This window comes from Parasteatoda tepidariorum, chromosome 3 (assembly GCF_982258835.1).
Source record: "Parasteatoda tepidariorum strain Cologne lab strain chromosome 3, Ptep-v5.0, whole genome shotgun sequence".
NCBI classification, from domain to species: Eukaryota; Metazoa; Arthropoda; class Arachnida; order Araneae; family Theridiidae; genus Parasteatoda; species Parasteatoda tepidariorum.
The window spans coordinates 50211260-50226711 of NC_141757.1; the positions used below are offsets into that span (position 1 = coordinate 50211260).

The 15452-nt window shown below is 26.7% G+C and overlaps 1 protein-coding gene and 1 long non-coding RNA gene across 4 annotated transcripts in view; both read right to left on the minus strand.

The window, feature by feature from the left end:
* LOC107436145 (GTPase-activating Rap/Ran-GAP domain-like protein 3) overlaps positions 1-15452 on the minus strand; it is a 607350-nt gene that overhangs the window by 298858 nt on the left and 293040 nt on the right. The gene's annotated exons all lie outside the window — the stretch shown is intronic.
* Positions 3731-5557, minus strand: LOC147813792 (uncharacterized). The gene is made up of 2 exons (XR_015432542.1): positions 4074-5557; positions 3731-3935 (listed from the first exon to the last, which is right to left on the minus strand). It is a non-coding gene; the product is annotated as an uncharacterized LOC147813792 (long non-coding RNA).

Genomic DNA, 15452 nt, shown 5'->3' on the forward strand with positions numbered 1-15452 from the left:
TGTCATGAATTAAATTTCATAAAAATTTAGCTGATATTTTCTCTTAATTTATTTGTTTTTCAAGCAATATAAAATAATCATTTTATTTTATTCATATAATAATGTTTTCCGTTCCATCTCTCTCTCTATTATTATTTTTTTTCGTTCAAGACTTAAAAGTATGCAAATTATATTTGCAATGTTTGTTTTTCATTAAAATATTACTGAATCAGTATAGACAAAATATTGGTTTGTGTTATGGACAAAAGTTTAGAAAATAAGATATGTTTACATTATCTTCTTTTATAAAGATTTATGTTATCTTATTTTATGGTTGTCCTTAATTAAACTTAATAAAAAATATTACAATTATTTTTCTTAATCCATTTGTTTTTTCAGTAATATAAAATAATCATTTTCTTCATCTTACCAGATTTTTTTTTTCCTTTTATGTCATTTTTTCAAAATAATATTCATTCAAGTTTAAAACTATATATCCATCTTATGTTGTAAACTGAAATATTAGTGATTCAGTATAGGCAAAAAAATAAATGGTTTGTGTTATGTTCAAAAACACCAGAGTCTGTTGGGAATAGAAGTGATTTTGATGGCAAAAAGCAACTGAGGGGGTAAAACTGTTTTATGATTGTTATTAATTTAATTTCTTGAAAAAATTTTGACATTTCATTGAAATTCATTTGTTTCTTCAATAACACGAAATAATAATTTTATTCACCTTATATAAATTTTGTCCTTTAATGTCACTCTCTCAAAGTAATACTTTTTTCGAGTCTTCACTCTATATTTGCAGTGTCTGTTATAAATTGAAATATTACTGATTCAGTATAGGCAAAAAATTGCTTTGTGTTATGTCCAAAAAACACCAGAGTCTGTTGGGAATAGAAGTGATTTTGAAAGGAAAAAAAACAACTGAGAGGGTAAAACTATTTTATGCTTTTTATTAATTTAATTTCAAGAAAAAAATGCTGACATTTTATAGAAATCCTTTTTTTTTCAAGAATATAAAATAATGATTTTATTCACCTTATATAAATTTTCTCCTTTAATGTCACTCTCTCAAAATAATATTTTTTTCGAGTCTTCAAACTATATGTGCAGTGTTTGTTATAAATTGAAATATTACTGATTCAGTATAGACAAAAAATTGGTTTGTGTTATGTCCAAAAAACTTCAGAGTCTGTTGGGAATAGAAATGATTTAAGAGTTGGGAAAATAACTGAGAGGGCGGAACTATTTATGATGAAAGCATGACACATCTGTTTAGTTTTGGAATTTATACGGTTGTATTGAGAGTCTGAAGTCAAGAAAATATTCAGCTCCTCTGGGAAAAGAAAAGCTCTATCTACTTTTTTTTAACTTCATAAATCATGTATTTGGAGTGTTTTGTTCAAAGAAACATAATCTTTTATTTTAGTTTTGGACAAAGAATTCTTTCATCTTCTTGTCTTCTTGAGTTCATTGAGTTTCACATAAATGAAATTGAAAATCCTTTCGCAATATAAATTATATCAGAAATTTTATTTCTCCTATTTGTTGTCAAAAAAATGATTTTTTGTTGTTGTTTAGAAATAAAAATTAATTCATACTCTTCTTTAAAAAAATGTTTGTTTGTAGTTATAGGCACACATAAGAAATCCTTAGATTAAAATTACTAACTGCGTGGCGAATCATTTTCGTAATTTTGATGCATATAACAAGGAAGCATTTTGTTTACGTTAATACATTAATAATTTTTCATTGATTTTTCGAATCTAATCGTTGTTTGCTTTTTAAACATTAGAATTTTTTTTACAATAAATTAATTGAAATTTATGTACTTTTGAAATACAATAAAACGTACATTATACACATACATAAACAATTTGTACTTTAAGGGTGAATCTCAATAATCAGCACAATTTCAAAAAAAAAATATCACTCTAAGTAAACATTTCTAAATCTTAATGATTACCAACCATTTCATATAAGGGCTTCCAGATACATGGAAGGTTCCTAAAATCTGATTTATTTTTTGTTAAACTTAAGTAGTTTCATTCTTTTCTTTTAATTGGCCAAGCAACCTTGACTAGTAAGGATTATATATTTTAGTACTAAATAGTTTATATGTTAATACTAAATAGTAACTGATAATTCCCTTTCAAATCAGTGCTAATTTCACATTATAGTTACTATTCCATGTATTAAAATTACTAATACCAAACATTTAAGAAATGCATACAGAAGGTAGAAGAAAACAAATTTTGTAAATCTTCAAAGTTTCATACCGAAATTTGATAATGAGTTCTCTATGTAAATATATACGCGTGCAGTATACAATTATATAATGTTTAGTTATGATGTCAAATGTCTAAATATTTGTGATAAAAATATTGTTTTAAAAACAAACAAAAATGTTTATAATAGTTGAATAAATAAATTTAGTTATTATTGGGGTTGCTAACCATTTAATTATTACTACTAACATAATCTACTTACATTCAATGATATACTTAATATAAAATGTTATGTTTATTCTACATAACTTCATACTTTGAATTACTTTTTGTAAATTTTATTATTTTAAAAGAGTTTTCTCTACAACACATTTTTGGCAGTTAATATAAATATTTGATCTATGTGTAGAACTAAAATTTAAGCTAAAATAAAATGTTACGAGGTTCTTAAACATTCTAATTATTATTCTTTACTTGAAAATGTAAGTATTAAAAACTCTATCCTTCATAGTTTAAGTATTAAAAATAGATCTAAAAATTGTAAAACTTTAATGTAGTAAATTTTATTTTTAAAATATTAAAAAAATAGTTTAAAATATCTATATAGATGCGTATTTTTTATAGATATTTTTATAGATATAGTAGTTATATAAATATATATATATATATATATATATATATATATATATATATATATATATATATATATATATATATATATATATATATATATATATAAGTGAGAAAAACAAAAGAAAAATTTGCTGTAGCGCACCGTTATTAGAAATATAAACTTGGAAAAAAAATATTCCGTTACTTTTTATTTGATGAAATCAGCTTCAATTCAAATTACTACAAATGCAAATAACTGTGATTGAATGCGATATTTTAGACAAAAAACGAAAATATAATTTTTTTTTCTCATAAATGGGTTTTATAACCAAAAATAGCCTCTTCGTAAACAATAAAAAATGAATTAAAAATGAAATACTTTTCCTAAATTAAAATTTCTAAATTTCTATTATATTTTGTGACATTTTGAGTTAAAATGGATTACACAAGCTACTTACATCAATAAATATGAAAATAAATTAACAAAAAATTCTAAATTCAATTGAAAATACAATAAATAATATAATAATTTTTTAATGTAATAAGAATTAGATCCAAGTTAAATTACTTTGCTTCAATGTATTATATAAGTCAAATATATATCTGTAATAAATCTATATGTTCGCTCTGGATGAATAACTTAATTTATGCAAAAATAAAATGTTTCAGAAATGAAAAAATAACGCTCCATATTAATTTGAATTTAAGGTAGCGCCAAAAAAGTTCACTAATGTTAGTTTAATGAATTTTTTATATTTAAAACACATCCTGGAAGAAAATGCGATCTTCGTAAGAAATTAAATAATTTTTTTTTCTGCATTAAAATAGCTGCGGGTTATTACACATTTTAATTTTTTGAAAAACTTCTAGTACTAAAATTTTTTTAAGAAAGTCGTTAGAACTAATTTTTAATTTTTGCAACACTTTAAAACGAAATATAAATTTCCAGTGTTAAATTTTGTTTTTATTTTCATGACATTTTGATTATTAATTAAATTTGCAGACAGGCAAAAGTTTACAAAAAAATAATGACATGATTTTTTTAATTTATTTTTCCAGTTCAAATTACAATTTTCTAGTGAAATTTTTTTTAAATTAAATTATTCAGTACTACAGTAAACATTAAATATTAATTTCAATTGTGTGTTTAAATGCATATCTTACCTTCCAAATTCAAAATTGAGGGGAACAGAGTTCACAAAGCAAAGCGGCTCCTTCAGTACCGATGTGAGACAAAATTGAAAGTACTACAGTAAACATTAAATATTAATTTGAATTGTGTGTTTAAATGCATATCTTACCTTCCAAATTCAAAATTGAGGGGAACAGAGTTCACTAAGCAAAGCGGCTCTTTCAGTACCGATGTGAGACAAAATTGAAATTACTACAGTAAACATTAAATATTAATTTGAATTGTGTGTTTAAATGCATATCTTACCTTCCAAATTCAAAATTGAGGGGAACAGAGTTCACTAAGCAAAGCGGCTCTTTCAGTACCGATGTGAGACAAAATCCCCCAACATGATGAGCTGATTTTTTCTTTCTTCTTTTTGCATGTGAAGTAAGAACCCTTCGAAGTTTGCTTACTTCTGCAGCAGGAACAGATTCCTCCTTTTGTAATTCAATTAAATCTTGAGCAGAACCACTTGGTCCTCGATACCAAGGCATTGTCGATGCCTTTCACTGAGACTAATGTATGTTCCAAACTTTTACGAAATTACTTTTCTCTCCTCCTAATACAGTTCTAGTTCTTTCTCCTAACAAAGTGATATGTCTTCACGAGTTACTTTAAGTAGTATTAACCACACTATAAGCACCAGTATTTAAAGCTAATGTAAGTGATATCGGTATTATACCTTCAGTAGATAACGGTTTAATAAATAATTGCAAACATCAACCATTATTAACATCTCGATGTATAGCATGATTCATTTATTCAGTACGAATAAAATTTGTACTTTGATTTTGAAGCTCGAGAGATCAATTAGAGTTTATTTGAAATTAGAGAATTAAAGAATTTTATTCAAATAACAAGGTTATTTGAATTCCCAATAAAAGATAGAGAGAGAAAAATGTACTGGAATAGTATTAGATTTTTTAAAATTTTTCTTGCTTTACATCTTTCAGAACGAATCATAATCATTTCCAGACATCACTATATTTTTAAATAGATTAGAATTTCTTTTAACTACCTAATATCACATCCTTATATAGCTAAAGAACACAAACTCGATGTGATATGTCACAAATTCGATATATTTGACTTGAAAATAGCACACAGAAACACTTATTGCATTCCTTCAAGACGAAAAAAACTGAAGCGTTTCTAAAATCGATCTTCAGTTTTACATCTGAAGAATATAAATATTAAATAATTTTTCGTTTTTTATGCCTCATTCAATAAAACATTTACGAACTCTAGCGAATAAAAACCGTTTACTTTTGGGAGTACCGTGCAAATTTCAGCAAACATTATTTTCCGTATCGAAATCGTAGCGTTCGCAAAATCTGTAAAAAGTAACGGCCGGCGAAATATAATGAAGTGCTACTAGAAACGAAACTGCCCTCGCCCCGTGCGATCACACGGGCTTTTTGGGCGTGCTAGTAGCGGGTGTGCGCGAATCCTCTTCTACCGGGAACCTCTCACTCTATAGGTGGAGGAAGCAGTGCCTTGTTGGGGGTGGTGATAAGACAGGGGATGGCGTAGCCTCGATCCCAGTACAGGTGGAGAAGGAATCGTCCGCTCTCAAAACGGAGGAAATGGCCTGAATGAAAGTCTGTAATAATTTTAATTTAAAGCTTGTGTATAAAGTAGCGATTGGATACTCTGTAAATTGGTTTCATTTCGTTGATCCTTTTCTTGCGTTTGCAATTTGATCAAAACAATTGAACAGCGTGAAAATTAAATTTTAGTTTCTTGTTTTTATTTCGATGTGAATTACACAGTACATGATGTATGATATTGTTGATGATTCAACCAATGATTAAATTTAAAAAAAACAAGAGGAAGATGATATAAAATAATATCATCGAGACTTAAATGATATTCAGAATTTATATAATTGCTAAAGCATCCTTGCACGACTAATAAATTTATAAAGTTTTTTTTTTACAATTATTTCTAATAGTGTTAAATTGATGCATAGATCAAAACCTGATTTGATGTAAATTTTTGGTTGTAAGATAATTAACTCAAAACTTGTGCAAGGAGTAAATAGACCTTTTTATTATTTATTCGTGTAAGTGTATAAGCAAATTGAAATATGTATGTATTTACCATTACATTTATTGCTTTAAAAAATAGTTGTTTCTGCTTGAACTGTTTATTATAGGAATGAAGGAAAGGAATACATTAATATAAAAAAAGTTTCGTTAAGCATTTTGAATGTCAAATAAAGTGAAAGTATTAATGAATCTAATAAAAAAACTTAAATTTATTTATTATAAAAAAATATTAATTGGAAAAAGTAAAAGTGCAGACTTCACCTGATTAAAACTTTCATTCGCTCAAACAATATATGAATAAAAAACAATAGTTTACATTTTTCAAGTGCTGAAAAACAAGCGCCCATTTTCAAGACATGGCAGATGTGAATGAGAAGAAACAAAAGTAGAATGATTTTTCTCATTCACGTCTAGCAAGTTTTGAGAATATGCTCCTATTTTTGAGGACTTGAAACATATAGACTATTATTTCTTATTTATATATTTTTTAGGCAAATAAAGTTTTTAGTCAATTAATTTCCTACCATTTCATTTTCATGAGGTTATTTAAAAAAAAAACAGATCGTTTAAGTAAAGCGATGCACCACTGTACAATATCATTGTCTATGTAACCACTAAGTTCTCACACCTGTTATAGTTTCAAAATATGATAGCTTGCACAACTGTATTTTCCCAGCCGTAGGTGTTTTCGGAATACAAATGCAAATATTTATCTATTTTAAACTTGATATTATTAGACATTATTCCGTTTCCAGTTTCTTCTTAAAATATACCTCATTATATTTAAATATATAAACATTTTGCTCGACAAATGTTTTTACACAATGCAGACGTCTACCATTTCTCCTCAACATCGGAAATCTTTTATCTATGGCATTTAAATTCAAATGATGATAAGTAAAATAATATTGTAAAATTAAAGTGTAACATGGCGTTAGACTGCCTGAATTTACTGCCTTTTTATAATAATAAAATAGAAACATAATGATAAAATAGAAGCCCTACAATACACAGCTGTTTAAGAAAAACATTAAATCACATTGGATGACAAAAGGGGAAAGATTGTGTTCATTAGTTCAAAATAATAATATTTTAAACTTACTGAAATATGCGACTTTCTTACTCAAATTTAATTTCATATAAATTAGCTAATTTAGGGTAATATATGGGTGATTCTCACGAAATATGACAATTCACTGTCCCTTGCTCCAAGGTCTAATACTATAATACTAAAAGAACATTTTTTTTAAAAAAATTAATAAATAGAATTGCTGTTAGCATTTTAAAATGACTCTGCACTACCATTGACTGTTTGTATAGTTAAAAAATTTAATTGTACTTCAAAATGTAATTTGCCTGGCATGTCCCAAACAATGTTTCCAATAATAACTAGCTTCAAAACTTCTCATAAATTTTTCAATGTCTAATTTTTCTTATCTCAACCGGTGTAAGCATTTCTAGAATATACGCAGAGGGTATTATTTACTAAAACTTCGTTTAAAATAATTTTTTTGTCTCAAGAAAATCTGGCCTTTTCCTGGCTACTTTTATTTAGTGGTTTATAACCAAAATAGATAGAGCCAGCAATCAATATCTTATGTTAATAGATTGATTAGATGCCCTCCTATATGAACCTGTCTTGTTGCATGAATAAAGAACCAATTTTCTGGTTCAAAATCTATTTCAAAAATTTTTTCAAGGTGAGTAGGTTTTTGTTTTGTCATTTTTCTGGCTTCTTGAAATCAGTAATAACATAAACTACATAGATTTATCTGAGTTATTTTAAGAAATCCTGTTGTTTTCTGCAGAATATAAACGTCTTAGGCCAAAATATTAAATTAAAGTAAAGTTATATGCTATAAAATGGCGAATTTGTCATTATCGTGACTTTCATTTTCCTGCTTAAGAATGCCAGAACATTGAAGTGTTGCCAGAATTTTTTTTAAACTGCTAATACTGCAAGGATGGAAAGCAAATATTAACCTTTTACCAAGTTTATGTACGATTGTAATATGCTTGAGTGTAATCAAAGTTATTTATTTATCTATTGATTGATTATTATTCACAATTTTATTCTGTACATGTCAGCAAAAAAGTTTTTTTTTATTCTTCCTACAGTGGATAAAAAGAATTAATTTATGCAATTTATGGTCCATCTAACATAAAGGCCTAAGTTGAGGAGTTACTTACTAATAACATAAAATGACTGTTTTTTAAACTAAGCTAATATGTCATTTTCCTAGTATTCAAGATTTGGTGAATTTCTAGTTTACTTGTTTTCTCGAGAAAATGTCAATAAACTACACTGCTGCCTGTAAGACATTAATAAGTGTAACTAAAGAAGCAAACAAAAAGAAAATTTAAATTATTTTGAAGAAATTTTTTGGTCCGAATCGTCATGTTTGGAAAGAATCACCCATATACTTTCAGATACCGTAAATTCAGTATCGGTACCATGCACTGTAATACAATGCAAGTTTTTCAAGTAATATATAACATAACTATGAATAACATAATATTAATATAATATAATATTAATATAATACAAATATAATATAAATATAAATATAAATGTTAATGTTAATGTTAATGTTAATGTAAATGTAATATAATATAATATAATATAATATAATATAATATAATATAATATAATATAACATAACTATCCTTATATTATGAACCTTATATTATATATAATATAATATAATATAATATAAGGTTCATATTCTTGTTATGTTCAAAGCAAACCTGAAAGAGTTTATTGTTTGACAGTCTGTAACATTTCTCACAGTGTAGTGTAACTTAAAATTTTTATTTATTGAGACATTATATCTTAATGTGAAATTTTATAGAGGCCTCTTTTAGCCAGGTATGAGTAATGTCATATCGACTTGAAAAGTTTAAATGAATTTTTCATAAATTTATAAGATATTTTTTAGTCTGCTTGCCAATTTTGCCACAAAATATAAGTCAAACACACAGTTTGGTTTAATGTCTCAAAGTGCATCATTATATTTTTTTACCTGCGTTGAACAGCCAACCAATTTTTAAAGTTGCGTCAAACAATGTTCAACTCCATAGCATTGTAATTTTGTATCCAACCCAGAAGAAACCTTTTAGGGGAACTAACCCTTATTTGCGTTACATGGAGGGGAAATCCACGAAAACCTCCCACGGTTAGCCCTAAGGCAAAGGATTCTAACCTATCATCTATTTGCCACTGAGGATATTTAACTTCAGTACTGTGGCTAGTGCGAGTTCATACCAACCCATACGACTAATACTCGGGGTGGTATGCATAATCCATACCAATCAAACACAGCTGGGCTCATTGCATCTGACTATACTTCATAGAAGTTTTTTTCCTCCTCATTTTTTATTGATTTAAGGGATTTCATGATTTAATGGTTTACATCCAAAATGAATAAAAATAAAATAATTATGCATGCATTAAAATTTACTTATAATTATCTAAAATTTCATTTTAAATTTGCTGCCTGGAAATAAGCATTGAAATGATAAATCACTTAAAACCCTTACTAGTTAAAATTTTAAATATTCTATTTAGTCTACTTACATATTAATCATTTCAATCAAACATGAGTAATTAATTGATCACGATAAAAAAAAATTAGAAACTTTTTTTACACATTTTTTTTCTAAAAAATAAAATATTTGAGTTTTTTTTTTGTATAAATTTTATTTGCATAAATGAATGTAAAAAGAAATAAAAAAATAAAAATAAAAATTTAATAAAATTTTAAATCCACAATTTTGATATACGCTTCATTTAGCATAAAATGTTAAAAATATGAGGTTTTTTATGATTTTGTTTCGAAAAAGATCTTGTCAGACAATAAAATCAGAGTAAACTTCTGCTCATGGCAGTGATTTCTTTCTAAGGATTTCGGAAATAAAAGTAATAATTTAAACCAGAGCTTTTTTGATAAAGTTGTACATCCTCCCCTAAAATGACATATTACCCTTTCAACTTTAACGAGTACTTACTGTAACAAGTTATATAACTGCAGTATGTACTTCATAGTGTCAACTCAGCAATTTATTGCATTGTCATTCGGGATGATTGGGACGTTTTTACGGACATATCAGGAAAAATGTATGGCAGGAAAGTGGGTCAAGCAGTATATTACCTTGTAATTGCCAGGAAAAGTATGAGGGTATTTTATTTTTATACTAACGTTTCAAAAGGATAAAAATCTTTAGAAATATATTATTTATTTATCATGGGTAATTTCTTTTAAAAATAAATTTAAAAAAAATATATTTATAATATATTTTTTAAACATGCATTGTATCAGATTACAATTATTTATAAAATTTTTGGAGAAAGTATAAATCGCATGAATCTCTATATTTATATTTGTTATACAAGCATTAAAATCAATAAAAATAATTACCCAACCATCAGTTTATTGATTTGAAGATTCATGTTTAAAAATTGTGCTATGTTATTATTTGTAAAATTTATGTTTTAAAATTCTGTTTATGAGAAAAGTAAAGTAAAGCACTTTCGCTACAGCCCGTTGTAGATATTGGGGGTCACAGAGGTTAGAGTTTTGACAATTTCATGACCAACGCCATGATTGCAGCAAGGTTGCCAGCACGCAAGCTATCTTTACTCCCCTGACAAGTTGGTACCCATTGATCTGAAGCTGGGTGGACTTCAAGCCACCTCTGGGATCAAACCCCAATTCTTCACAATGACAGTGTTTATGAGAAAGCTTAAGAAAAATAAAAGAGAAAAAAATCACTTGTTTATATAAAATTATGAAAGAATTAGGCTAGTAGAAAGAGTGATTTCCATGAAGGCTCTTTTCATATCTCTTGTTGATTGTAAAAACTTTAGGAGAATTTTCAATTATTAATATCCTTATTTTTTTACAATTATAAATATATATTATCAAACGAATATTTTGCAAGGACTATCATTTTATCCAGATCAGCAGTTCCAACAAGTTGTTTCGCGGAACCTTAGAGTGACTTAGAAATATAGCTGGGTCTCTGGAAATTATGATTTTTTTTTAACGAATAATGATTTTAAAATCTATAACTAACAAAATTTAAAAATATATATTTTCAATAGCATTATTTTACACAAATTAAAATAAGGATATGCATTTATAAATTGAAGCAGTAATTCTCATTGCACTTTATAATTAAAAATTAAATAAACCAAGTCAAGAAAAACAATTCTTTGATAAACATTATACCTGTTTAATATAGCTCATTTTTTGAAAACAAATTTAATTAAAACTCTCTTATTCAATCATAACATAACTAACAACTAGATGAAAACAACCAGGCAACATGCCGCTGCATATACATTGCTTTAACTGCCTAAGTACAAATTTTAAGACTGTTCTTAATAAAACAATTTTTAAAAAAAACTTCTTCCAATTTTTTTTTTTTGGTTAGAAAATTTACAGCTAATGAACTTTATTTATTATGTCTAGGTTCCACTAAAAGAAGCTTGATCGCTTATGGTTCTGTTGCTGAAAAAAATTTACAACTGCTGATCTAGAGCATTGTTGGTGAACATGATTCAGGTTCTATGCACTGGTTATGCAATTTTTAGTGTTTCCGCAACAGCAAGCAGCACCGACAATCGAGTGTAAGACGTAAAAGTTTCTAGCCTTAAGAAATCAGTTGAACGTTGAGCTCTAATACACCTTGAACCAATATATATCATGCAAAATTAATGTAATCCTCATAACGTGTTAAATTGAATCACGTGTTCATTTAAGTAGAACCATATTATTATATAATCATGTTTAATATATACGATAATATGATTCAGATTATCATCATCTTAAGGTTGCTTAAAATATGAATGGAATTATAGTTAAACATGTTCATAAAATTCTAAAAGAGCTTGGATATACAAGATTGTAAAATAAATCAATTTCACGTATAAACACATAAAAACCAATAATTGTTAACATTAAATGTAATTCGATTTGTTGTGAATACGGGGAATTTATACATACATGTTAAAATATTGTGATACGTAAGAATATCTTACAGTATGGTGATGATTCTGGTTTCTGTATGGTGATAATTCTGGTTAATAAAAACCAGATGTAGGATATCTAAACCATTAACTACGTAATTCTTCCGTCCATGCGGTGATTGTATACCCGGAATTCCGGTTTTCTGTAATAGTTAAAATTACCGCACATTTAGCAAAAAATACAAAACTGAAGAGTAAATTTAACCGAATAAATAGTTTCTACGTTATTCTCAGAGGTAGAAAGATAAATTTACCATATTTTATTTCATAATATAAAATTATATTTTATTGTGAATATTACCAAAAGCATTACCAAAGTACTGACTGCGGTAAAAAATACCATGCTTTTTGGTATTCCCATAAAGCCAGAAAAACTGAAAATTTAACCATATTCTGATTGTTTTGATCATGCTTTTTTCTCATTGATAAGGACATTTATATCTATTAATCCCGGATATTTTTAGAAAACGAAAAGAATTTATCCCTTTCAGAATTTTTTTACGCTATGTAACTAGAAAATTTTTTTTATAAAAAATGCAGAAAGTTAATGTAAAACCTGGTGAAATGATAAATCTAAATATTGTCTAATATTGAAAACATTCATTTAGTAAGGTTTAGTATGTGCCTGCCAAAAGTATGGCATTGCTGATTTGCGTAACACATGGTACTGGCATTTGAAATCGAAATCCAAGAAGGCATGAATTGTAGTAAACATTCGTGAAAGAGCTATTTATGCATGATTAAACCGGAATCCTCGTTTTGATTACATTTCTTTATGTAATCGAAAATAAGCATGTCATATTTTTCGTATTACATTTAGAAAAATAAACTAAAGCATTATGTTTTGGTCTTTAATAAAAACGTTTATAATATAAAAGACAAAAAAATAAGTTTACATCAATGTAGAAAAACTTATTTCATAATAAAATATGTAACTTCCCACTTGATCAATATATATATATACTTCAAACAGAAATATTTTGAATTCCAAAGCATTAAATTATTACTTATAAGGAAGATATATAAATTATTAGTTTATAATTCAATAATATTTGGAAATTATTATTAATAACCACAATTATTTTTATTAACTCTTTCTTTTTCATACATATACACTATCACTCTATAATTTCATTACCTGCACTTTTTTTTCTAATTTTCGTTAAAAGCATGCAAAATGCAGTATTGCACGGTATTATTCACGTAGTTGTTGTCTGTGTGTTGCTTTATTTCAGTTTTATATTAGTACTTCTTCATAGTGAAGAATAAAAATGCATTTCATTGTCTTAAAACAAAAAATTAAGAGCAAATTAAATTGTATTTGTTCACTGCATTATTTTATGCACAATATGCATGAAGCAAAAGAGGGGTTGGCCATCCCAGATTTCAGGCTACAACTACTTTGAAATAACTTGGACAATCCCATGAGGGGAAGTATGCATCAAAAGACCTTAACAATTAATTCAAATATTAATACTTAATACTTAATAATTAACTTAAATAATTAATTTAAAATGCAATTGAATAAAAAATTTTGAACGTGAGTGAGTTAGATCGTGGTTAAAAGTGGTAATATTAACCTATTAAAACCGTAAAAAAAATCCAAGTAACCTTTGCCCAAACAAAACAATTAAAGCAATAAAAATAAAACATAAAATATGCGCGAATAAGCCACCTAACATAATATTTAACATTAAATATATATCAACAATATTGTTTTCTTGTCATTGATACCTCATTTAAAGAAATCAATATCAATTCTTTCTTTTTTTAATATTTACGCATTAACTAGGCTGATGAAATACACTATACTAGACCTGAGAATAACCACTCGCTACGTTGCTAGTCAAAGAAAAAAAAGGTGGTGACTTCAGCAACCGAAATTTCTGTTCCATTTTTTTTCTTCATTTTTTATGAAATTTGCTTAATGATAAAAGTATATCAATGCAGAAAGACTCTGGTAAACAGAATTTTCATTGAAATATCCAACATCACCATTCGCGATTTCGATTCTACAGAATCTATCAATTTATGTTGTAACGATTCATGTTGATGACGAGGTTCTTTACACTTCACGTATTTCAAAATTGTAATGCAAACAATAAATGTATTTCACCTCCCCAAAATATTTTTAAATAAATTTCTTTAAAGTCCATATTAAGTAAGTTTAACTAAGTTTTGTCATATATTTATATTATTTTTATTGTCGAATTAAATTTTATTTTAATAATAATTTTGTGATATGAATTTTCTTTTTTAAAAAATGCAAATAATTCATTCCAAAAAATGTGCAAAATGCTGCTATTAAATGAAAAGAACCTATCGATATCAGTTCCCGACTTATAAGGTTTGAGAAAAAAGTGGCTACTAGGTTATTAGAGTGTGCTAGGCACTGGCTGCTTACTGAAAAATTAAATTTTCAGATGTATTTTATACTACGTTAATACTTCAGATAATTTACTATAAATATACTTTTTAAGATGCTATAATCTAATTACATAAAAGTAAATATATTGAAAGTGAATTTTTTCTCACAATGAAAAAATACATCAGTAATTTAATGCCACAGTATAAATAGAAATGTTTTGCTCCATTCATTCAACCTTTTGTTCCACAATACAAATGTCGTTTGATATAATTGCACTGACAGGGCAATCTCCGCTAATAAACATATAGTATCATGATGAAATGAAATAATAAATTGTCTATTCATGTAAGAGTGATTCATATTGATTTCTGCAGCTTTGAAAATATCCAGAGACCGGAAGTCAAGACTAAACTCAACTAATAAATCAAATAATCAAAGCACTTACTGATAAATGTATTATACATTTCATTGAGACATTATATTGGACATACATCTTGTTTGATTGGAATGGTTATAATTTATTAAAATAAGAATGCTCTTTATACTTATAGTCTGTTTTTTTGTATTTTTTTTCTGTGTCCTTAGATGTTTTTATTTAAATGAGGAGTATAGCTAACTTGTATTTGATAAATAGCCTTGACCCAAAGAAAATGTGTTTTTCGATTATCACATGTAAATTAAATAACGTCATTTGATGATTTTTAAAATATTTAACATCTTGAACGCGTTTTAACTTATTACTTTGAAGAAATAATATTCAGACTAAATCTGTGCACATCCCGTAACATCTCATCACACGTGAACATAATATAAAAAAAATTTATAATAAAAAAAACCTAAAATCTTACTGTTTTAATGAAGTTATTTAGAATGAATTTGTAAGTTTCTTTATTATTCTAAAATATTCAAATGTTTAAATGAAGTCGCAAGCTTTTAAAACAGACAAAACTGCTTATCTAAATATCATTGTTTTAATTTTTAAATGAAGGTATTGTGGGTTAGA